The 24,058-nt window shown below is 39.9% G+C and overlaps 1 long non-coding RNA gene across 1 annotated transcript in view; it reads left to right on the top strand.

The window, feature by feature from the left end:
• Positions 1-5,997: 5,997 nt before the first annotated feature.
• The window catches only part of LOC122552007, a 167,298-nt gene continuing 149,237 nt past the window's right edge, over positions 5,998-24,058 (top strand). The window contains exon 1 of the long non-coding RNA XR_006312256.1: positions 5,998-6,068. This is a non-coding gene — a long non-coding RNA (uncharacterized LOC122552007). The remainder of the gene's footprint in view (positions 6,069-24,058) is intronic.

Genomic DNA, 24,058 nt, shown 5'->3' with positions numbered 1-24,058 from the left:
ACCACAGGGGATCCCTGCACTGCCCTGCTTCCTCCCCTTCCCACTCTAACTGTTACCCAGCTACCTCTGTTCTCTGGCGTAACTATGTCCCTGTAGCTTCTATCTATCACCCTCTCAGCCTCTTGAATAATCCTCAGTTCATCCAACTCCAGTTCCAGTTCTCCAATGCGGTCTGTGAGGAGCTGGAGCTGGCTGCACTTCCTGCAGGTGAAGTCAGCAGGAGCATCGGTGGTCACCTCTACCTCAAATATCTTGCAGGAGGAACATTCCACTGCCTGTACTGCCATAACTCTACACTTAGTCTCCAAAACAAGAACACTAAGTAGTTTACCTGTTCAGCCGACTGAGTCCTTTTTTTTTAGGTTAGAGGAGGAGGGAGGGTGGGAGACACTACACGTGTAGTATCATGGGTTCCTTCTCCACTCCAGAGAGCAGGCACCTTCCTGAGTCTTGGGCAGGAGATGACCCCATGGTCTCAGCCTTTAATCGCAGAATCGTAAAGTCCCCAAAGTATGGAAGCAGGCCATTTGGTCCATTGAGTCAGCACTGACCCTCTGAAGAGAATCCCTGGACACTATTGGCAATTTAGCATGGCTAATCCACCTAACCTGCACACTTTGGACTGTGGGAGGAAACTGGAGCACCCGGAGGAAACCCACTTAGACATGGTGAAAATGGGAAGGCACAATGGGCATCTCACTTGTCTCCTCTCCATCAAATTGCACAAATTCTGCACATACTGCTGCTTCTTGCTTGCTCAAAGTTGTTGTAGAGATGCACAAAACTTTCAAGGCAATTTAGTGGCCGCCATGCTTACCTAACAGTGAAGGATACCATTGAGAGAAGGCTCAAAAGGAGATTCCTAATTGCTAATGATTAGGAAGTTGGTCCAATCTGGGGGAAGACTGGAAACACTTGACAATCAGAAAATTGAGACTGCATTGAGGACGCACAGCTGATCATTGCATCTAGGGGCATAGGAGCAGAGAGCATTTGCAATGGAACATTGGTGCAGGAAATCCTATCAGAAAATACTGGGGCAGAGGTCTCTTTTCAAAATCATCACGTAATGACTGCTAGGAGACAAGGAGGGTTTGCCCTCCAAACATGGCTGAGGACACCTTTATACAATCTTCCAGAATGAAAGTAGAACACTGCTCACATTTCTACAATGGCTCTCCTGGAGCAGACCAGAGGCCTCCTTTAGATATGATGTTATTGTCTGGATGACTCCAACAGGGCCTTGCAATATAACCTCAAAAGGGTGTCGCTCTTCTTTGGGGAATGCTGTGTCATTCAAGACTGGAGCCGACAGAGGAGGATGTCCTGGATGTGGATGAATCAGGAGATTGACAGCATTCTCTGAGGCTAAGGATGAGAATCAGGGCATTGATAAGAAGAGTTATTTAAGACAGCATAACAGATAAAGCATCATTGATCCCGGTAAGCCAGAGATAACCTCATTGAAATACACATCCAAGTTGAATGAACTGAGTTTTGGATTCAATTGATTGTTTAAGTAAAATGTTGATAATCTAGCAAGCAATATCCTCTCAGTATAAAGGACATGTGGACCTTATTTTTCTAAGTCATTGGCCATTTGTGTTACTGAATAAATATCTCATTATCCATCTGATTGTAGGCTTGATATCCTCAGGTGACCCACTCTCAAATATTTCCACATTGTACGTCATACTGGCATGCCCTACTATTCGAGAAAAAGCAACAGACAATGAGGCAAGATACAAACAATACATGACACTAACAGTTACACGGGATTTGAACACATAGAAACCTAAAGATCACGAAGCAGAGATGCTTTGGTCCACTAGCATCAGGTCATTATAAACAGGAACAGAAATTAAGGATAAACAAGGAAATGGACCTCCCCAAACTGGATGTATCCCCTGGATTCGCTGCACAGGGGTCAATTTAAGATTCTGCAATACTCTCTGACTCCACTTCACTTGAGCACGCACCGATACTTCACGTTCCACAACACCGCCGAGTGAGCAGCTTAACTCCACATCCAACACACTTCTGGCCTCAAGCAATGCCTCTCCTTCTGTCAATCATCTCCTGAGGCTACCTCCCAGCTTTCGATACAACAGCAATGGTGTGGCAAGCTATGTCCAGCCACTGGATGACTCTGAGGTTCAGAGTCCCACACATTCCGTATCTTATTCCAACCCCTGATATTCTGTTTTCAGAGGAATACCCTGCATCAATTGGAAGGTCAGTCCTGTCAGCCTTGAGAACATTCAATATTTTTATTCTCACTGTTTTTCTCTCTGTGCTCTTGGATGCCAACTGGAATGTCCGGTTTAGCCTCATGTGATGCTCAGGTATCCACTCATTGACCTGGCCATCGCCATCAACAGAGGCAGTGATCCCAAGGAAATTGTCTGTGCAGAGGACTGAGTGTAGTCTAAAGAAGAGTTCATCTGGGGAATAGTCTGTGGATGAGTACAGGTGCTAATATAAACATAAACCACTTCAGAAAGTCCTCAGGCTAATTTTGCTCAGGTTGCACAGAGTCATGCAAAGTACAGGCGAATCATTCACACTGGCCTTTCCCTTTTGGATGTTAGGGAGGACTGTGACTCTTGGCAATGCCTTAAACCTTACAAAACTCCTATAGGGTCTTCCACAAACATGCATCCCTGATCACTGTGAATCTGACATGGAACACCAAAATGGACAATCTAATCAAATACCAACACTATGGCTATTGCTGAGACCGTTTGGTTATGGGTAGGAATAGCCAGTGTGAACTTGGTGAAGACATCAGTAAGCACACGAACCTGCTCAGTTCCATTAATACTGGGGTCAAGGACTGTTGGAGCTTCCAGTAAGAGTGCAGCGTGCTGATGCCCATGTTAATCAGCTAGCACTGTCTGAGGTCCTTTTTTGAGATAGATTGTCAAGGTGAAACGACACCTGGACCTACTGGTCTGGACCTGGTTTTCTACCCTTATATTCTCCTGCTTTCTCATCATTGTCCATTTCACATCAAGCAGTGGAAAATTCCACCCTAAAAGTATCCAAGAAAAGCACAGGGAGAAGGCATATAGCCGTTTCAGATCACCAGTTGAGGTGTACCATGTCAAATAGTCTCTTTATATTCCATAAACCTATGGTTTGTTACTTAGCCTAACTGTGGCATTATTTATCTTTTCTTCCACACCATAGTTTCAGGTTACTTAGCTCAATATTTAGATTTTAGGGTTCATATCAGGAATGCTACTTTGAAGCATTTACTTGATGGATTGTGCTGAATTTTAAAAAAAACTTGAGAAACACACCCCTCAGCTTCTGTCGCTTTTCCCTGCAGTGACAAAGGCTGAGGGGTAGCCTGGACAAGTTTTATAAAATCATGAGGGGCATTGATATGGTGAATAGCCGAGGTCTTTTTCCTAGAGTGGGGGAGTCCAAAACTAGAGGACATAGGATTAAGATGAGAGGAGAAACATTTGAAAATAACCTGAGGGGTAACTTTTTCATGCAGAGGGTGGTGCATGTATGGACGAAGCTGTTACAGGAAGTGGTGAGGCGGATACAATTACAACATTTAAAAGGCTCCTGGATGGGTTTATGAACAGGAAACACTTGGAGGAATTTGGGCCAAACATTAGGCAAATGGTACTGTGTCAGATTGGTGCAGATGAGCTGGATCGAAGGGTCTGTTTCTGTGCTGTTTAATTCAATGATTATAAGAAAGTCAATAAATACATCGATTTTTTGCTCGCTGTTTGTGTTTCTTACAAACAGCAAATATTTATCCAAAATAACAATGTTTATCTTGTTATATTTTTGAGCTGTTTTCTTGTGGGAAATATGCTCAAAAGGCCAATGCAACGGCCTCCTTTGACTTCCCAGCCAATTTTGTGAAGGATAGGTGGAGGTAAGAAAAAGGGTTGTGCATCTAATTAAAAACCAGATGTTATGAATTAAGGTAACACACATCTGAGAACTATTATTCATGATATTTTTGTAACTTAAAGTGCAAATGTGTCATGCCAGAATCTAATTTTCTTAACAGTTATTTCATTAATTAAAGTAGGTGGGTTGGGATTGCTAATTAAAATCATAATTATAATAAATGAGATTACCTCTTAACCACAGTCTTGATCTATTTCTAGGTTAAGGTGCCATTTAATTTACTCCTCATCAATGTGAATAATTTAAAATTAATGAATAGAAAATACTTTCTTTCTGGATTTTGGTAGAGGTCATTGCAAATAGATTAATGCTCAATAAAGCAAGTAAGTAATCTTTTGATGTCTATTTTTGTCTTGCATCTATTTGTTTTATAATTACAATCTGTGTAATAGCTTGGAATGCATTATACAATGAGAGGGATATTTTAATTTCTAATCTTTGGTACGTTTCATTTGTAATATAATCATTGATGCTAAGAATGAGTAGAGTTTTTAAGATGCTGTCCAAGTTTTCTTCCGATGATGTGCACAGATGGTAATACAAAAGATTAATGGAGCTGGAAATGCTAGTAAAATAATTACCTTATTGGTTTTATAGTGACCAAGTTTTAGAAGACTTGCAGCTCAGTAGAGGTTCTGGATGTAAGTTTGCTCGCTGAGCTGGAAGGTTTATCTTCAGATGTTTCGTCACCATACTAGGTAACATCATTAGTGAACCTCCGGTGAAGCACTGGTGTTATGGCCTGCTTTTTATTTATGTGTTTAGGTTTCCTTGGATTGGTGATGTAATTTCCTGTGGTGATGTCATTTCTTAGGGAGTGGTAAATGGGGTCCAAGTCAATATGTTTGTTAATAGAGTTCCAGTTGGCATGACAAGCTTCCAGGAATTCTTGTGTGTCTAGTCATCACCGCAGAAAAGGTGGACCACACCACCAGTGCTTCACCAGAGGCTCACTGATGATGTTACCTGGCATGGTGACGAAACATCTGAAAACAAACCTTTCAGTTCAGCGAGCAAACTTACATCCATTGTAGCAACCTTAGTTTTTATATGGTTGAAAGACTTAAAAAATACTATATGATCCAGTCAACATTTGTTTTTATAAATTTTTTGGTAATTATGTACTACAGAAATAGAATTTACATCTACATCAATGGAGCTGAGGTTGAGATGGTGGAGAGTGTCAATTTGCTAGGACTGATGACAACCAACAACCTGTCCTCGATTTTCCACATAGATGTGACGGTGAAGAAGGCACAATGACACCTCGTCTTTCTCAGGCGGCTCACGAAATTCAGCATGTGCATAAGGGACAGTCGCCACCTTTTACAGATGCGCAATTGAAAACATACTGTCCAGGTGTATAATGGCCTGGCATGGTAACTGCTCTGCCCAGGACTGTAAGAAACTGCAGAAGGTTGTGTGCACAGCCTGGACCATCACAGAAGCCAACCTTCCATCCATGGACTCCATTTACAGGGCTCATGGCAATGGAAAGGCTGCCAATATCATTAAAGACCCATGGCATCCCGGTAATGCTCCTTTACAACCTCTTCCATCAGGCAGAAGATACAGAAACTTGAACATACACACCAGCAGGTTCAGAACAGCTTCTTCCTGTTTGTTATTAGACTGATGAATGGACTCTCCAACTTCAAATAATGCTGATCTTGCTAATGTTGATCTTTCCTAGTGCATGCCCTATGCGACGTAACCAGCATGCCTCTATCTAAGTCATTTTTCCTGTATGTCCTTGCTTACTGTCATCTGCCTGTACTGCTCTCAAACAAAACTTTGCACTGTACTTAGGTACATATGACAATAAATAAATCAAATCAAATTGAACGTCTTCTGGATTCTGGTTGCATTTTTGTATTCAAGCCAAAGTTTCAGCATTCAACTATGGCAACAAAAAGAATCTTAATTCACGCTGGCTCGAAAGCATCACAGCCTCACTGACCATTCAGGAGTTTTGTTTGATGAAACATAGCAACAATCTCAGTATGTTGAGAAATAAATAGAACTAAAATGATTATCTTCCATGGGTCACTCTCAGTTAAAGGACAGCTTACTCTGTGGCTAAGCAACTACTAATTTGTCTCCGAGTCACCACAGTATTATGAAAGGTATGCATGGGGGTGGGAGCTGGTTTTCTTATCTAGCTTACCAGCTCAGTAGAGATAACAAGTGCTGTTTTTATTTATGAAAATTGTCAAATATTAAAAGGACAAATTTTAGAGTTGGAACATTTGTTGAAGGTAATGTTCTCATGTTTAAAATATAAGGCTGAGTGTTAGCAAATAGTAGACAAACAAATGTGCTGGAATGTATTTACTGTTGAATAAATTTGTTTTATGGCTTATTTGCTTTCATATTACACTTAAGAGTTGTATTTTACCTGAGGAGTTTGATACGCTTAGGACCAAACCAAGGATATTTTGCTTATACTGAACTAATCTCATTAATCTAAAATCTCCTTCAATTGGTAACTCCACAAAGTTTTAAAAATGCGAAAGATAAAATTAGAATATTCAAATATGTTCTTTTTTCTTAGTTGAAATAAATCAATGCTGTTGTATTGTAGAGAACCAATCAGGGAACAACTACTTTGAATATGGTAATATTTAATGAGTGATTATAGTAAAGGATTCTGTAGTGTAGGTTGATCATACAGAAGACTGGGGGAGGATTTTAGACAGAAAATAGATTATGAGAATAATCTAGCAAAGAATTTAAAAACCTCGACAATAAAACCTTCTGCAAATACATAAAATGGAAGAATTGTTAAAATAAATGTTCTGTCCTGAGTAGGTGAGATTGGAAAGTAATAATAATGAAGAAAATGGCAGAGACTTTGAACAAACATTCTGTATCTATCTTCACAGTAGAATGCAGTAAAACTGATAATTGAAAATTTATGGAGTGAAGTGGGAAGAAATAAAACAATCATTATCAACTGAGGAAACGGAATAGGCAAAATGATGGGACTAAAAGCTGACACGTCTCTGGACCTGATGGTTCGCATCCTCAGGGCTAAAAAGAAATAGGAGCTGAGATTATGGAAGCATTGATTCTTCTCATACTTTTCCTTTCAATCTTTCCCTTTCATTCTCCCTGCAGATCCAATTTTTCTATCCCTTTAGTTTTCATTCAGTGTCCAATTTGACTTTAATTTCCTTCTTCTTTGTTCCTCTGATTCTTTCTGAATTTGTGACTCTTATTGATTAAGGAAGTAGGACTTTAGGCCTATTTGTTGTGAAAAAGATGTAGTCTCCGAAAGGGTTAATGGGGAGGAATGCATCAAACACCATAGGGTAAGATAACATCATATGGATGTGTATAGAAGAAGGATCTTGAAGGAGATTGACCTATGTTTGTTACAATAACTAAGAGGGAAACTATTGTATCATACCAGTCTAACTTGTATCTAATTGCTATCATGCAATAAACTGCATATTGTTAAGACAAGAGCCTTTTGTTAGACTATCTAGAAGCTTTCTTCCACCAGACTAGACCAAGTAAGTCCTGTTGGTCCCAACCTTAAAGCTGGATGGTGACAGAAAATCTACATTTTGACCATCAATAATCTAGATGTCTCAGACAACATGATAAGAAGAGGTGAGGATTCATCATACAATACCTTAATTCACTAAGGCCTTGAATGGCCCCCACAATATCAGTTTGTACTTCAAGAAATTTGTAGCAGATATATTTTTCACTGAAGAGTGAGGATAATGGGATACACAAGTTGTTGCATACCAACTACTTCTAGATCGTTATGCTACAATCCTAAGATACCGACAGCGAGAAGTAGCTCACATCAAATTTGACACAAATGGTAGCTGTTTCTATAATTTTCTATAAAATATTCAGCAGCCTTATTGCTTATTAGTGTTAGAAAGAAAACAGATAGCCATTCACAAAATAAATGCTTCAAAGTTGAACTTGGTTGTTAAAGGGCTGAAAATGGGTCTTCGAGAATGCAGAATTAAACTATTAAGGTTAATACAGTTTTTACACATTTCCAAATTTGGTACTCTAAGTCCTGTTTAGACATTGCATTCAACAGCTGAGGAGCCTCACCCCACATCTGTCTATGTGCAAGGAATTGCTGGACTTAGTGTAGTATCAAACGTGAAGGGTATCCTAGCTATCGACCTCTCTACCACAAGTTCAATCTGGGGACTCAAAATAAATGCAAAATACTGTTAACTGGAAATTTGCAACAAACAAAGAAAATGCTGTAGCAAATAAACAGGCTTGGCAGCATCTGTAGAGAGAGAAACAGTTAATGTTTTGAGCCCAGTATGTTTCTTCTTCAGAACTGATCTCTGGTCTAATGCCTTTTTGATTCCAAACTTGTATTCCAAATTTTATAGCTCTATTACTCCCTTTAAATTCAGAAGTTGCTGGCTCATGCTCAGGTAATGGTTACGTGAGTACCAGTTTTGGATTTAGTCCTCATGAAACAATTTCTTTTCAAATATGAGTTCAGCTAGTGATTGTTGGGTGCTGATTTAATGATGAAAGACACAATAGTCAAGCCCAATTCTATGCATTAATAGTTTCTGGTAAGGTCGTTTTAAGTATTAAACGTCTAATTTTAGTTAGAATAGTTAAAATATAGTGCCAAAAGGAAATGGTTCTGTACCTCATTGGTTCCTTGAACTGCAACTTAAAATGCTAGTTACATTTGTATACTCATTTGAATGATTTTTGCCCAGCTATTCAATATCTCATGAATAATTTTTCTTTCAGTAAGTGTTGCTGGATAGCAAGAAGGAAAATGGAATGTGGTTGGTTTTCTCTCCCTCATTCCAGCATGTTTAGACCATTTGCAGCACCTAAACTGTGACTAGGAATTAGCTAACTCTATTCCCTAGGACCACAGAATGTTCTAATGTTCTAGCATTCATTTGCTGAGAAGGTGTAAATAGGATCTGAGTGCTTTCTATTTATATAATTCAATGCATTAGCCAAGTGGTGCCTTTATGCAATAAGCTATTAGGGCAATATTACATGTTTTAACTGGCACTAACCATTTTATAATCTACTCTGCAAAGTAAATTTCAAAATTGATACTGCAAAAAGACCTTAGATTATGAAAATGCAAGCATCAATATATGGTGTAATGTCACAGATATAACACAAATTTGATTTAATTTATTATTGTCATATGTCCCTAGGTACAGTAAAAAGTTTTGTTTTTCATGCAGTGCAGGCAGATCACACCATATAAAGTGTATTAGAGTAATAGACCAGAGCGAAGAGTACAATATTACGGCTGCAGAGAAGGTGTACAGAGAGCGAGATCAACATCAATTTTAAAATTTGATAGGTTCATTCAGAATCTAATAACAATGACGAAGAAGCTGTTCTTGAATCTATTTGTACATGTATACAGATTTCTATATCTTCTGCCAGATGGAAGTGGGTGGAGAGAGTATAATTGGGGTTGGAGGCATTTTTGATTATGCTGGTTGCTTTCCCAAGGCAACAGAAGGTGTAAATGGAAGGCTGGTTTGTGCAGTAGACTGGGCTGTGTTCACAACTCTTTGTAGTTACTTGCGGTCTTGGGAAAAACATTTCTCAGCCACGCTGTGATGCATCCATTTGATGCACCATGGACAGCATTGCAAAGAGTTCGTGTAGACATGCCAGATTTCCTTAGCCTCCTGAGGAAGGAGAGACTCTGTGCTTTCTTGACTATTGTCTCAACGTCGGTGGAGCAGGACAGATTGTTGGTGAGTATCACTCCCAGCAACTTGATGCTCTCAACCATCTGCACCTCAGCACCTTTTAATGCCTCCCCTCCACTTTCTGAGATCAATGGCCAGTTCATTAATTTTGCCGATGTTGATGGAGAAATTGTTGTCTTTACACCATGCCACTAAACACTCAATCTCTTTTCTGTCTTCTATCTCGTCATTGTTTGAGATCGGCCCTACAACTATGGAATCATCAACAAACTTGTAAATGGAGTTGGGGTGGAATTTGGCCACATAGTTGTGAGTGTAGAAGGAGTATAGATCCAGCCTTGCAGGGCACAGATGTTGAGGATTATGATGGATGAATTATTGTCGCCTATTCTTACTGATTGTAGTTTATGGGTCAAGGGTCCAGTTACAAAGGGGGAAACTGAGAACTAGGTTTTGGATTTTAGAGATGAGTTTGGTTAGAATTATGCAATTTAACAAGGGTTCTGGACTGGAGAAACACTGAATGTGAGACAATATATTTTACTCAATTTGCCTTTACCAAGTTTGTGTTTATGGGATGTTGCTACATTGGAACAGTTGCTGTTCAGTAGTTAAATAATCCATCATTCTGTTAAGTTTTCCAATAGAGTTAAAGTTATGCCAATTCTTCTTTCTTTTGTTTGTATTTTAACTGCAGGGGAAGAATAAAGTGTGTTGTGCTTAAAGCTAAGTATTTTGACTAATCAAATTACATCTGGAACATAGCATTTTATGCTTGCCTTTAAATAAGATGAAAGTTCGTGTCGAGGCTATCTCCTGGAGATGGTTTGGTCTGGTCCACAACAATTTACATATGGTCAAAGTTAAGTGTTTTGAGAAGATTTGTAGCTCAGGTTAACGTTCTGGATGTAGGTTTGCTCGCTGAGCTGGAAGGTTTGTTTTCATCACCATACTAGGTAACATCTTCAGTGAGCTTCCGGCTGAAGCACTGGTGGTGTAGCCCACTTTCTATTTATATGTTTCCTTGGTTGGCAATCATCCCAACATCTACAAACGAAGCTGCTTTAGAACATTATTTCAATGAGCCACCACACACTGCAGCACAGTGGAACTATGCTGAACAGAGAAAAATCACCTATACAGTGTATTCAAAAAGAACGGATACCCAATGAACACAGTCCACAGACTTCTCAGCAACAAACCCAAACAGACAAAACATGTCCAGAAATCCTAGCCACTCTCCCCTACATCAAAGACATCTCAGAAATGACTGCCAAACTACTCAAAACCCTTGGCATCATGGTAACCCACAAACCTACCAACACACTAAAATAGCAGCTAATGAATTTGAAAGACTCTATACAGACAACAAGCAAAACTAATGCCATTTACAAAATACCTTGCAAGAGCTGTAACAAACACTACATTGGACAAACAGGCAGAAAACTAGCCACCAGGATACATGGACATCAACTAGCTACAAAAAGACGTGACCCACTCTCATTCTTATCCTTACATACGGATGAGGAAGGACAGCACTTCGATTGGAACAACGCATCCATCCTAGGACAAGCCAAAGAGAGACATGCATGAGAATTCCTAGAAGCATGGCATTCCAACCGGAACTCTATCTATAAACACATTGACTTGGATCCCATTTACCATCTCCTGAGAAAAAGAACAGGAAATGACATCACCACAAAAAATAACACCACCAACCTAAGGAAACCCAAACATATAAATACAAAGCGGGCTACGTCACCAATGCTTTATCTTAAGGCTCACTGAAGATGTTCGGGCACAGGCCCTGAAGAAGGGCCTGTGCCCGAAACGTCGAATCTCCTGTTCCCTGGATGCTGCCTGACCTGCTGTGCTGTTCCAGCAATAAAGTTTCAACTTTGATCTCCAGCATCTGCAGACCTCACTTTCTCCTCACTGAAGATGTTACCTAGTATGGTGACGAAACGTCTGAAAACAAACCTTCTAGCTCAGCAAGCAAACCTACATCCAGAATGGTCAAATTATTTATTTAAATAATTAGTGATTGAGCTTTTCAGTGGGCTTGAAATTCTATCATAAATAAGTAAAAGGTATATGCTTATTTTAGACAGCTGTCCGATCTAGAAGTCTCCTCAAGTCCAAAAGAGAACCCAACAAATTTAGATTTAGACCAAACTCTGAGAAATAAAGGGAGGTCTCTGTATAGTTAATTTTGTTGTCATTGGGCCCATTGTTAAAAAAATGCAAGGCTATATTTTTCAGGGATGGATTTTGAAGACTAAAATATCTGACATGGCCCTGGGAGTTCTAATGTATGTGCAGAGTGGAAGAGTCTTGGATGCTTGGCTCAGCATTCCAATTTTAGTTTTAGGCCACTGCAGACAGGGGTGTGCTTGCAGCTTGGTAGTAATGTGAAAGAGCAGACTACTGACTGTGACCAGCAAGGCTCCATACTGCTATGGTAAGCTCCAAGAAGATATGACTTAGAGAAATCCCAGAAGTAATTTGAAATATTGGGGGTTTTGAAGAAGTCCTGGACACAGTTGATGATTCCGTGTAACTCCGAATAAGGGTGAAGTTAGCCTGGAAGCAGTATTTGCTTGATGCAGCAGTAAAATTTCAGAGTGCAGGGAAACCCTAGGGGTAATGTCAGGCTAGTGAAGCTGGCTATCTGTGAAAGACCTGGAATTGTGCCTATGGTTAGTTGTTAGAGTAACTTTAGGAATCTAGTCTCAGAGGAAGAGATCAGCACATAAACAATCATTGAGGCACAGTATGATGAAACAGCTTTGGAAACAGTTCTTTGTCATCCCTTATAAGGAGAAAAAGTTTTAATAAAATATTGATGACCCATACTCATTGCTGAAAAATCTATAGGATCTATTTTGACTGCATTTGATATTTTATGTTATCTGCAAGGTGTACAACCCAGCATGTCTCTCATCCCTCTTTACCTGATGTTAATTCTGGATGCTGGAGTATAAGTGGTAGATATTTTGGATTACTTCACTGTCTGACTTCACACACTAAAAATACCAAAGTATTTTATGTGTTCCAGATCATTGAATTTTGAGATTTTATTGTCTTAGTAAGTACCTGGGAAGTCAAACTTAATTCACTTTAAGAGAAAAGTTACTGATTCCTAGTGAGATTGTAACATAAATTCAGAGCTCTCATCTGGGATCACAGCAGCATTTAAGGCCTGTAGGACCATTTCTAATTGAAGCGCAGAATGGCTTATAACTTGGTCTAATTTCTCTCACTGTGCAGCTATTTCTTCAAGTTGTAATGTATCTTTTTTTGGCACATAATATAAAAGAATAGATTCTGTTAGAAGAATGACTGTAGGATTTAGAAACGATATGCTCACAATCCCCTTGGAGGTTGCAATGAACATTTTTATTTTCAAGCATGTAGGCAGGACACATATCCTGCTCATCCACCTTCACTTTTGCTGCTACACAGACATACATATAACTACATAGATATTCCATGCAGTTTATTGGAAGACAATTGGTGTGTGTGTCGTAGGCATTCTGAGCTTTCTTTTTCACTGTAGGCTTGGAAGAGCAGCTTGTCAGCACTGACAGTAACCTAGGAAAAGTCAGCAACACTTGATACTCTGTCTCCCTCTCATTAACAGTTCCAAGCATCACTATAGTCATAGAGTATGAATAATGAGCTACAGGAAATCACATTTCACTAGTGAGAAACAGCAAATGAGAATGTCACAGGAGGAGCAGGGCTTCAATAACTTAATGGCTATTTGTTGTTAATTAAACCCGGTGCTTTTGCAAATGTCATAGTGTGGTGCTTTTTCAAAATAAAGTTTGGGAATGTGAGCATCCATGGTTGTTTTGGCTAAGGTGACGGTGAGTTATAGAGCACAAGATTTAGGTATTACAGCTGGGATGTTGTCAGAGCACATAGCCTTTGCTGTATTCAGTTTAATAAATCATCCTTTTGATATTTCATGGGATTCGTTGAATTAATTGAGGACTCGCATCTGTGTTGTTTCTAGCCACAGGTTGAAGTCGCGATGGATCAGCCATTTGGCACTGGTCTTTTGTGTTGGAATGCAAGGTTCAGCCATTATGAGCCTGGGAATATTTTTGGGCCTCATTCTTCAGTTCATCATTTATTTGTCCACAACTATCCATAACTGGCTTGTAAAGACTGAAGAGCATTGGTCTGTTCTACTGGTTGTGGAATTGCCTACCTTTGACTACAGGATGCTGCTGTCAATTTTTCACGTACAATAACCTTAATGGTTTGCATCTCATGCCTGGAGCTGCTCCTGACATACTCTCCTGTGCAGCTCAATGAATCATGGTTGACCCTTCAGTTTGATGGCAGTAGCCTAGAGGGAACAAGCAGTTAACAGATCTTGCGATGGTCATACTGGATCTCCATTTTAATGTGTACAAGAGAATTTGGTACAGTATGTGTAATTTCCAAGTTTAATCGATTTCTCCTTCTGGGTGTATAATGAGTGGTCAATTTATGACAATTTATGAGGTTATAGATTGTAGTTGACTACAATTCTGCTGCTGCTGATGGCCCACAGTGCATTATGAATGCCAAGTTTTGAGCAGCTAGATCAGGTTTGAGTATATCCCATTTAGCACAATAGTGATGCCAGATAGCACATTGAATTGTTATGTGGTACTCACTTATATATTGAAGCAACAAGGAAACAGTTAACAAGAAGGAATTGGCCAGTGATTGAGCAGCACATTGAACACAGCAACAAACAAAAGAAATGATTGGAGAAGTCATTGCAATTACCTAAGTATTTTGAACAAGTTTCAGGTTCAAACCAATAGGTGAACTGGTATTGTGTTTTGCTTTAGAAAATGATGGCGGGTAGGAAATTATGAATTTACAAATTTAAAGAAGCATTAATCCAAATCAGAATCATTACAAGAGGGTCTTAGATGTACATTATGTATTTTTTACAGCCAAATGATGACTTGATTTTGTTGAAGGCCATTTACTTGACTTGATAATGAGAGCAAGAAAAATCCAATTCACTAATTCGAAGTGACAGATGTACTGGCAAAAAAAACCAAGTGATTCTGTGCACTCTATAAAGTTCATGAGTAAACACGTGGCTGCACAGAAACAGAGTAATTGTGAAGAAGGCACAGTAGTCACCATAACCCAATGTCACTGGTGTGGGAAAGATAAACAGCAACAGCACAAAGATTGTGCTGTCAAAACTGCAATCTGACATTTTACTAAAACAGTGACGGGACATTTTAAAAGTTATGTGTTGTGACAAGCTTGCATTTCAGAAATAAAAGCAAAAATCCACAAAGGGCAACGGAATCTAATAAACTGAAGGTATTCATGGTATAGAGGTCCTGCTCCTGGATGAGATTAAAGAATAAACTGAAGGTTGGTGGAATGCAGACATTTAAGTCGACAGTCATGATGTCTTAAACTGGATACTGGAGCTTCAGTCTTTTTCCATTTTTGAATTGTGGTAGGAGGAGTAGCTTTGTCGATCATCAGGTTTAAACTCCAGAGACTAAGAAGCATACAATTTAAAGTCACGGAGCAGGTAGCCATTACGCTTCAATATAGAGAGAGAAAAATCACAGAAACCTTATTATATAATCTAGAAACAGGTTTGTTTACTTTTAAGTAGAAGGGCATGTACACGTTTACAGTTAATTTACAATGTGTAGAAACTGGAAAGTGAAGATAAGCTTAAAGATTTTACAGCTGAATTTTCACAACTGTTCAAAAGATTTGACATCCCCAAAAACACCTTCCATCCTGAAACAAAGCCCCTATGATTGTTCACGCGGGAAAAAAAATTCTTACCCACTGTTGCAGATGATAAAACAAGAAGATGACTCAATGTTATGGCAAGATGTTTTACAATTGTTAAACGAAACCTTACATTTTGATGTTCAGGTACAGTTGCAGCACTGAAATCAAATGGATCAACTAAAACTCTGGTGTAGCTTTCACACAACTCAATACAGCTGTTGAAAGGGAAATTCATCTATAGATGAGAGTATGGTAAAGTTAGGGAAGAGTTCGATTTTCATTACAATACATAAAAAAGGCAAATGTAGTGTCACTGTTCTGTCTTTTATGGTGTGAATGTCACCTATTGGCACCAGCTTGCTACTTTTCAAACAACAAGGAGAAGCCGACAAAAAAAGCAAAACAAAACCACAGTACAATGCAGACTTTTTATTCTAGCTTTCTAATGAGCACAGTAAAAATGAAAAGCAAATATTTGTGCTGGGATTGACACTCCATTGACATACTGTCAGAATTTTGATTATGTAATGTAAGATGCAATCTTCACTTCCTGGAACAACAAATAGCTGCTAAGGTAAGACAGGCAGCTAACCTTCTGATTTCTTTGGGAAATGAAAGATTAAGAAGAATCAAATTTTGTTGAATTTTGACTGATAATCACAAAGATCATGACAAAATATCATCCCATCTGCAAGCTATTATCTACGAGAGGACATTGGGTTAAATTGTACAAGACATCCAATTTCCCAGGAAAACCAAAGTATGAAAACCAAAACACCCAATGCAAGCTTTAGTTAGCAAGAAAAATGCAGCATTCAGCTTGTAATGTTTGATTGTACACCAAAAGGCTCTTGTAATATTTATTAACCACTCACTTTAACCTAAGCACGGTATAACCAGCACATTTGCTGATATCAAAGTGTTCCTGGAATGAACTGGAGAAAGAGAACTTAAGTGCAGTGGTGACCATAATCAGACCATCAAAGATGGAGGGGTAAGTAGTTTTTGAGAGGGCAGGGGAGATGTAAAGATGGGGTGTGTTGACAGAGGTGCCATACTTGACACTTCTTATCTCTCCTCATAGTTTACTGAGAGTGAGCAGGATTGTGGGCTGTCCATCCACAGTTTCGCCAATTTAGGCCTGAGACTAGCTGAGTAATGAGCACTTAAGAGCCTTTTGCTGCTGCCACTGATAATTCCCCTGCAGCCAGGGTTGCCAATGCCATCTAGACAGATTGCCAGATATGCCCTTGCAACTGTGCACATGGGTTCGGTGCAGCCTGCACCTAATGGAGGATCTCTTGAGTTTGAAAGAGCAATCCCAATTTGAGCAAAGTCCCTGAACTCCCAATGCTGCTGTCCACCTCACTGGGCTGGTTTCTACAAGTCTGGCCCACTTACCCTGCAGTCTACCAATGGCAGATGGGTTGCAGGTGACCGTGCAGTAGGTGGCAAAGCCTACTTCTGTTTCACATTTCAAACACAGTTCTCATTCTTGTTTACACCTTTCAAATTGATTATATGGGGGAGGGGGGGTTTGGGGGGCAAGACTGATGCAGAAGCTATCATTTGTAGAATCAATCAGTGCTGAAGTTCTGAAGAAGGATCACTGGATTTGAGATGGTAACTCTGCTTTCTCTCCAAAGATGCTGCCAGGCTTGCTGAATTTCTCCAGCAATTTCCTTTCTGTTTTAAATTTCCAGCATCCTTAGCTTTTTGTTTTATTTTTGTGCTTATGGCTGCTCTCTCTAATTCCTGAGTTTTTGACCTTTCTGCCCCTGCACAACTGGCATAGATTAGCAGAAAATCTATTGCATTTAGTCATGTATGATAATACTGAGTTTAATTACACGGAGGTGCTTACTGAAGTTTATTTTGTGGCATAAAAGTCATTTTGTGAAAGTAAACTGTAATGCTTTGACTGGAAAGAAGAACCCTTTTAACTTTCCAGATTGGAAATGGTAAATAATTAATATACATGGTCAATTGTGATGGTCTTTATACATGGAGTTCATTACTGCATGTATTAAAGCCTAACATTATTTTTTAAGCAATCTGCTTTCCAGTAAAGGCAGCTCGCAAATACCTTTAAATTGAATTAGGTAGGCTATTTGCATTAATGGATAAATGAGAAAAATTTAAATGTTCCTGAATGTTGACTCTTCAAGAATTGAATTGAAAACTCTTGAACACTTTTAACTTTGCCCTTGCTTAAACATAGCAGAAGTCTTTTGTAGATGTCACTCCACATATCTTGTTCTAGGAAGTGTCTCATGAAAAATGTAAATCATTTCCTGTTATTTGTTGTACTAATAGATGTGTTCCTTGTGTTGTACTATTGCATATATTTTAGACCAGACGTGCAGAGTAATGTTAAGGCATTTAGATGGCATCAGGACATCTGAAAAGTACCCACCTCACTTCTGTTGCAGCAAGGATAATAGTAGTCTGTTTGCAGTTACAGTGTATTCAGTATATGTAGTCAATATGCATAGAAATCAGACAATCTGTAAGTCTGGCTGTTCAAATAATCAGTATTAATGTTCTTCAAGACATCTGTCTCAATAATAGACACAGTATTGATAGTATATTTTACAAAGGTGAACACAGACTATATCATGCTCACAGTGTTATTTTCACCAGAAATAAATCACCTTGATGAAATAACTCCACAGAAGCCTTTATCACGTCCCCATGTGGAGAGTCTTTGACAATGATCCATCTTCCTCATAGCCAAATCTCAGAGGAACTCCTGTTTATATCTGTCAGCCAGGGCTCCCTTTTTGGACCAGATTAACAGCCCCAATCAGGGAACTCGTATTCTGTGAGGTCCACCTGGCTGATTTCATTACAATCACAATTATCCCATTCCCCTTCCGCCCTCTCCAACCCCCCCTCCCCCCCCACCCCCACACCCCCATGTCCATGGACATTGGTCAGTTCTTTCTTTTTGTAGCTTCTCTTGGGACATTTTAACATCAGGTCAGATTCCTCTAATATGGGCAATGTGTAATGCACAGTAGCTCACCTCTTGCACCTGGAGCATCTCGGAAGAAATTCATTCTCCTCTTCAGGTGGTAAAGGCATCGAGGCAGTGACATCTGCCATTTCCATCTCAGACTCTGAGGTATCTTTAATGCTTGATAGAGAGGGAGAGCCCATGGGTTCTGGAAAGTTGGAAAGACTATCAGGGAGCTGGGCACGTTTTGTTCCTGCACCGTTTGTGAGTTGGCAGCTTTTGTACTGCCTATGTGTCATTCAATACCATCGCACTTACTTGAACTTCATACATCACTGGACATGACCTTTCATTGACCATCCCTCTTACCCAAGCAGGGCCATTCCCGTGGTTCCTACACCAAAACTATCCCCCTGAAATAAACTGTCTCTTTCATTTAGCGGAGTTTTATTTTCATTCCTGATAGCGTTGGCGTTCCTATATTGTGTCACAGTCTCCCCCAGGTCCGGAAGTGGAGTTTTCTCTCCATCAGCAATTCTACTGGAGCTATCCTGTAATTGCATGAGGGGTGATCCTATAACCAAATCGAAGTCAAGACAGTGTGTTTTCCAGGGAAGCTGTAGACTGTTTCTTTAAGCCTGCCTTCAAAGTTTGGACTGCCCTTTTTGTCAGATTATCAAATGATAGATGGTATGGAGCAGTACTTATATGTTGAATACCATTTAACTGTAAGAAATACTCAAATTCTCTGCTGGTAAGTGATTACCCATTATCTGTGACCAACACTTCTGGCAGTCCGTATCTTGAAAAGGACGTGCACAGTTTGTCTGTTGTCATGCCCATATTTGACGATGAATTCTAGGTATGTCCAGCCATTTTGAGTCCAAAATGATAAAGGACATTGAGCCCATGAAAGGATCTGCAGAGTCGATGTCTAATAGAGTTCAGGGTTTACCCAGTCATTTTCACAAATGTGGGGGAGATGCTGGTGGTAACTTCTGTCCTTGTTGGCACTCTGAGCTCTGCTCCACCAGCGTAGCTATGTCTGCATCCAATCCTGGCCACCAGACATAACCTCTTGCCAACATCTTCATTTTGGAAACTCCTGGATGACCCTTGTAGAGATGAGTCAGTATCTGGTGGTGACCTTTGCTCGGGCAAGTCATTTTCGCTCCCCATAATAATATGCTGTATTCTACAGTGATCTGAGCTCTCAAGGTCCAAAAAGTCCTTGGTTTCTCCCATCACCACCAGCTGTTTCAGTTTTGTCAGGACTGGATCTTTCTGCCTCTAAAATCTGGTATTGTCAGCTGAGACAGGAAGTGTGTTCAGAAAATTTAAAACCGTGACGTACTGTGCCGGTGGTTGTACCACTGGTGGTGTTACTGTCAATGGGAGGCGACTCAATGCATCCGCATTTGCTACTTGGCCTCCTGGGTGGTGTTCCAACTTGTATTAATACACACTTAGTATTCGAGCATATCGCTGAATTCAGCCTGAAGCTATGGGCGACACTGCATTGTCCTCTTTAAGTAAACCTAGCAGGGGTTTGTGGTCTGTTATTATTACAAATTTATGTTTGTTAAGGTATTTGTGGAACTTCTGACTCCAAATATGACTGCCATACCTTCTCTATCTATGAATATTGATGCTCTGTATTAGCTAAAGTCTAGTTGCAAACACTACTGGGTATTCCTCTCCATTGGGCCACCTACGAGTTCATACTAGCCTTACCAGGAGGCATCGCATGTAAATACCAATCTCACTTGGAATCATAGTGTACCAGCACCTTAGATGATGATAGCTGCTTCTTCACTTCCCTGAAAGCTATGGCTTGGCTCCGTGACCAATTCCTTTTTTTAGGAGTTGATACAAAGGTGCCAGGATGGATGCCAGGTTATGTACGGACTTTCCATGATAGTTCACCAACCCAAGGAAAGACCTAAGCTCCGGTGCAGACATAGGAGCTAGGGAACCTTTGATCACCTTCACTTTACCTTCCAACAGGTGTAACCTAGTCCTGTAGACTCTGTAGCCCACTTAAGTCAATTAGGGTGCCTGGAACACACATTTTCCCTTCTAAGGCTTATGTCCATCTGTGAGAAATGTTTAAGGACTATGTCCAAGTTCTCTAAGTGCTCCTATTGATCTTTTCTGATATTAGCATATCATCTCGATAAATGGTGTCCTGGGGTAGACCTTGTAAAATGTTCTCAATCAACCACAGAAAAGTTGATGATACCCCAAATGGCAGTCTCATTTATTAATTATAGCACGCTCTTGGGAATGCTCATCTGTCCGCAATTGCAAGTACACATGACTCATGTAGGTCAGCTTTGTGAAGGACAGCTCCCATCAGCTTTGCGTATAAAGCCTCTATGCAAAACAAATTGGGGTATTTATCCAGCAGCCAAAAGTGGTTTACCATTTGTTTGAAATCCCCACAATGGTGAACCAATCCATCAGACTTCACAACCGGTATGATTCTGCAAACTGGACTAGTTCGATGATTCCTTCACTTTCCAGCCTTCTGATTTCTGCCTCTACTTTTGCTCGTAAGGCAAATGGCATTGGACCAGCCTTGCAAAATCATGGAATTGCTTTTTTATCAACATGCAAGGTGGCCTTGGCTCCTTTAATAGTCCCTAGAACTTCTGAAAAAACCTACAGGTTTAGGATTTCACTTGGGCAGCCATTTCATAATCAAAGTATGTTGAGCCAACCTAAATGAATCTTTCTTTCTCAACCAATTTCCCTCCCTCAAGCTTGGGCCCAAGTCTTTTACTATAACCAGTGATAAATGAACCAGCTGCTTCTCATGAGAGACTGGAACCAAAGTTGTACCCTTAATTTATAAAGGTTCCCCGGTATAGGTTCTCAGTCTAGCCAAGGTCTTCTGCAAACTTCAGGATTGAATTTCAGACCAGGTTTTGTTAACGACTGGTTCTGTGATCTCTCAAACAGTATCAACCACCATTAAAACTGGGCGACCATTGAACTAGATGCTTATTTTGATTGGTTCTGATTTGGATATTGCTAAGCAATTTAATTATTGAAACCAGATGTAGTTGCATTTTCTCCTCAATACCGGCCTATGAGCTTTCTTAATTAATTTAGGTCTAGTGGGACTCCTTTGTTGTCTCAAGTCCACACAATGGCAGCAACTACAATAGCCTACTGGCCCGGATTCTGAAGAAATTGTTAACTTTTTGCCCAAGGCTTGGCTTTGTTTTAGGGATTTGCTGTGGGCTGACCTAGAGTCCCCCTGTTCAGGATATGTCCTGAGTGAGGCTATGCAATTGTCTTTACTGAAGTGGTGTTCTCCAAGCTCAGTCAGACTGGCGACGATGTCCACTTCCATTGGAACACTTTTCGATGAACATGTTCCACTTGCCACATTTTCCAATGACAAAGCCAGCTGTAGTGCCTGTTTGAAAAATTGGAGGTGTAGTGGACAGCGAAGAAGGTTACCTCAGACTACACCAGGATCTTGACCAGATGGGCCAATGGGCTGAGATCTAGTAAGTGCTTTTGCCTGGTTACATTATTAACTCCACATATCAAATGGACTCTCTGCATCTCATTAAGAGTTAAACCAAAGTCACATATCTCTGCCATTCATCTTAACCTAGTCAAAAATCCCAATAAGGATTCCCCTGGTGCTTGAATTGCTGAGTAAAATTGGAGAAGGCTTGGGTTTGCAATATTCTTTAACTATATCATCAACTCTTAACAGATTTTAGTATCTGGTGCTTCAGGAAATGTCAGGCTCCTAATAACTGAAAAAGCTGCGGGTCCACAAGCTGTCAAAATTACTTGTTGCTTTTCATCTGCCCCAATGTCATTTGCCTGGAAAAAAAATAACACATTCTTTCCCCATACTAGGCCCAGTTTTCAGCAGGATCAAATATGCCAAGCTTCCCAAATAATGGCATCATGTCAGAAATCCTTATCCCAACTCAGACTACTTTTGCGAGTGAATTTCTTCAGAAGTGTGCTTTACTCTCATCGCCACTGAAAAACTCCATAGAGGCTGGTATCCGTCACCAAGTCACCCTTTATTTATAGGTGGAAAGTCCTTGACACTGGTCCAGCTCCCTCAGAACCAGCTCTCAGAGTGAATAGGGTGTCTGACACTGCTGTTTATATCCGTTAGCCAAGGCTCCCTGATTGGACTAGATTAACAGCCGCATTCAGGGAACACATATTCTGAGGTCTGCCTAGCTGACCTTGTAACGATCACTACACTTGACACAGTGCTCTGTTTCCTATTTTGCTTCTTCATATTATCTGCACTGTTTGCCCTCACCATATAATCAAATTCACACTTTTGTTGATCTTCACATTCATCTACATCTTCCAATTAATTCACTCCTCAACACTCATGAGCCCAAGTGAAAGAAAGTACATTGAATAATTGCAAATTTTGCTTCTTGCAAAATTGTCCTTCATTATTGCAAATTCAGAAGGGTTCTCTGAATGAAGTTTTTTTTTCAAAATTTAAATCTTAATACACATTTTAAAACGAAAAGTTAGCAATTTGAAGAAATGCACTTTGGAAGAAAGGATTAAAAATAGTTGATTGACTTAATGAAGATTACTTTGATAGAATTGACATTGATAATTAAATCGATAATAGGGAATGTCTATTTGTTTGAGAGAAACAATGTTCTGAATAATGGACATAAGCGATTCTCATTGATTAAATAAATTGAAAGCAACATACTAATTATGCCATGTGAAGTTTTCACTGCAGGTGAGCTAGACTAGACAAGTCATGAATGGATTTCTTATTTTGTGCTCATGCTGCTACATTAAATTACCAACAGGAGGAATTGTACCCAGAAGCAATCCTTTTGAATTCAGTTCCACTTGGAGGCCCAGACTTTCAATGAGTTTGGTATGCAGTGCATGGTGAAGCAGAAAGTCACTCTGAAATGAAATCAGTCACATTTGCAATTTGGAATAATTGAAAAACAGAAGAATTCTTGTAGGACTTATTTTAAATCTATATGCTTGCAAGTAGTATTTAGACAGTTTTGTCTTAAAACCAGAAGTGTAATGATGCTATATATATCTTACGTCAGCTTGTTTCTCTTTTCCTTGATACATATTTTAGTTGGGATTGTATTCTGAGGTTGTTATTAACTGAGACTCCATTCCAGTTGACACAGTACTGTCACTTAACATATCCATAACGCAAATATATTGATGTTATAGAGTCATAGAGTCATAGAGATGTCCAGCATGGAAACAGACCCTTCGGTCCAACCCGTCCATGCCGACCACATCTCCAAACCCAATTTAGTCCCACCTGCCAGCACCCGGCCCATATCCCTCCAAACCCTTCCTATTCATATACCGATCCAAATGCCCCTTAAATGTTGCAATTGTACCAGCCTCCACCACATCCTCTGTCAGCTCATTCCATACACGTACCACCCTATGCGTGAAAATGCTGCCCTTTAGGTCTCTTTTATATCTTTCCCCTCTCACCCTAAACCTATGGCCTCTGGTTCTGGACTACCTGACCCCAGGGAAAAGACTTTGTCTATTTATCCTATCCATGCCCCTCATAATTTTGTAAACCTCTATAAGGTCACCCCTCAGCCTCCGACACTCCAGTGAAAACAGCCCCAGCCTGTTCAGCCTCTCCCTGTAGCTCAGATCCTCCAAC

The sequence above is a fragment of the Chiloscyllium plagiosum genome, chromosome 7 (assembly GCF_004010195.1).
Source record: "Chiloscyllium plagiosum isolate BGI_BamShark_2017 chromosome 7, ASM401019v2, whole genome shotgun sequence".
Lineage (NCBI taxonomy): Eukaryota > Metazoa > Chordata > Chondrichthyes > Orectolobiformes > Hemiscylliidae > Chiloscyllium > Chiloscyllium plagiosum.
Note: the sequence above shows the minus strand (reverse complement) of the source record. Positions and strands in the feature narration are given on the sequence as shown.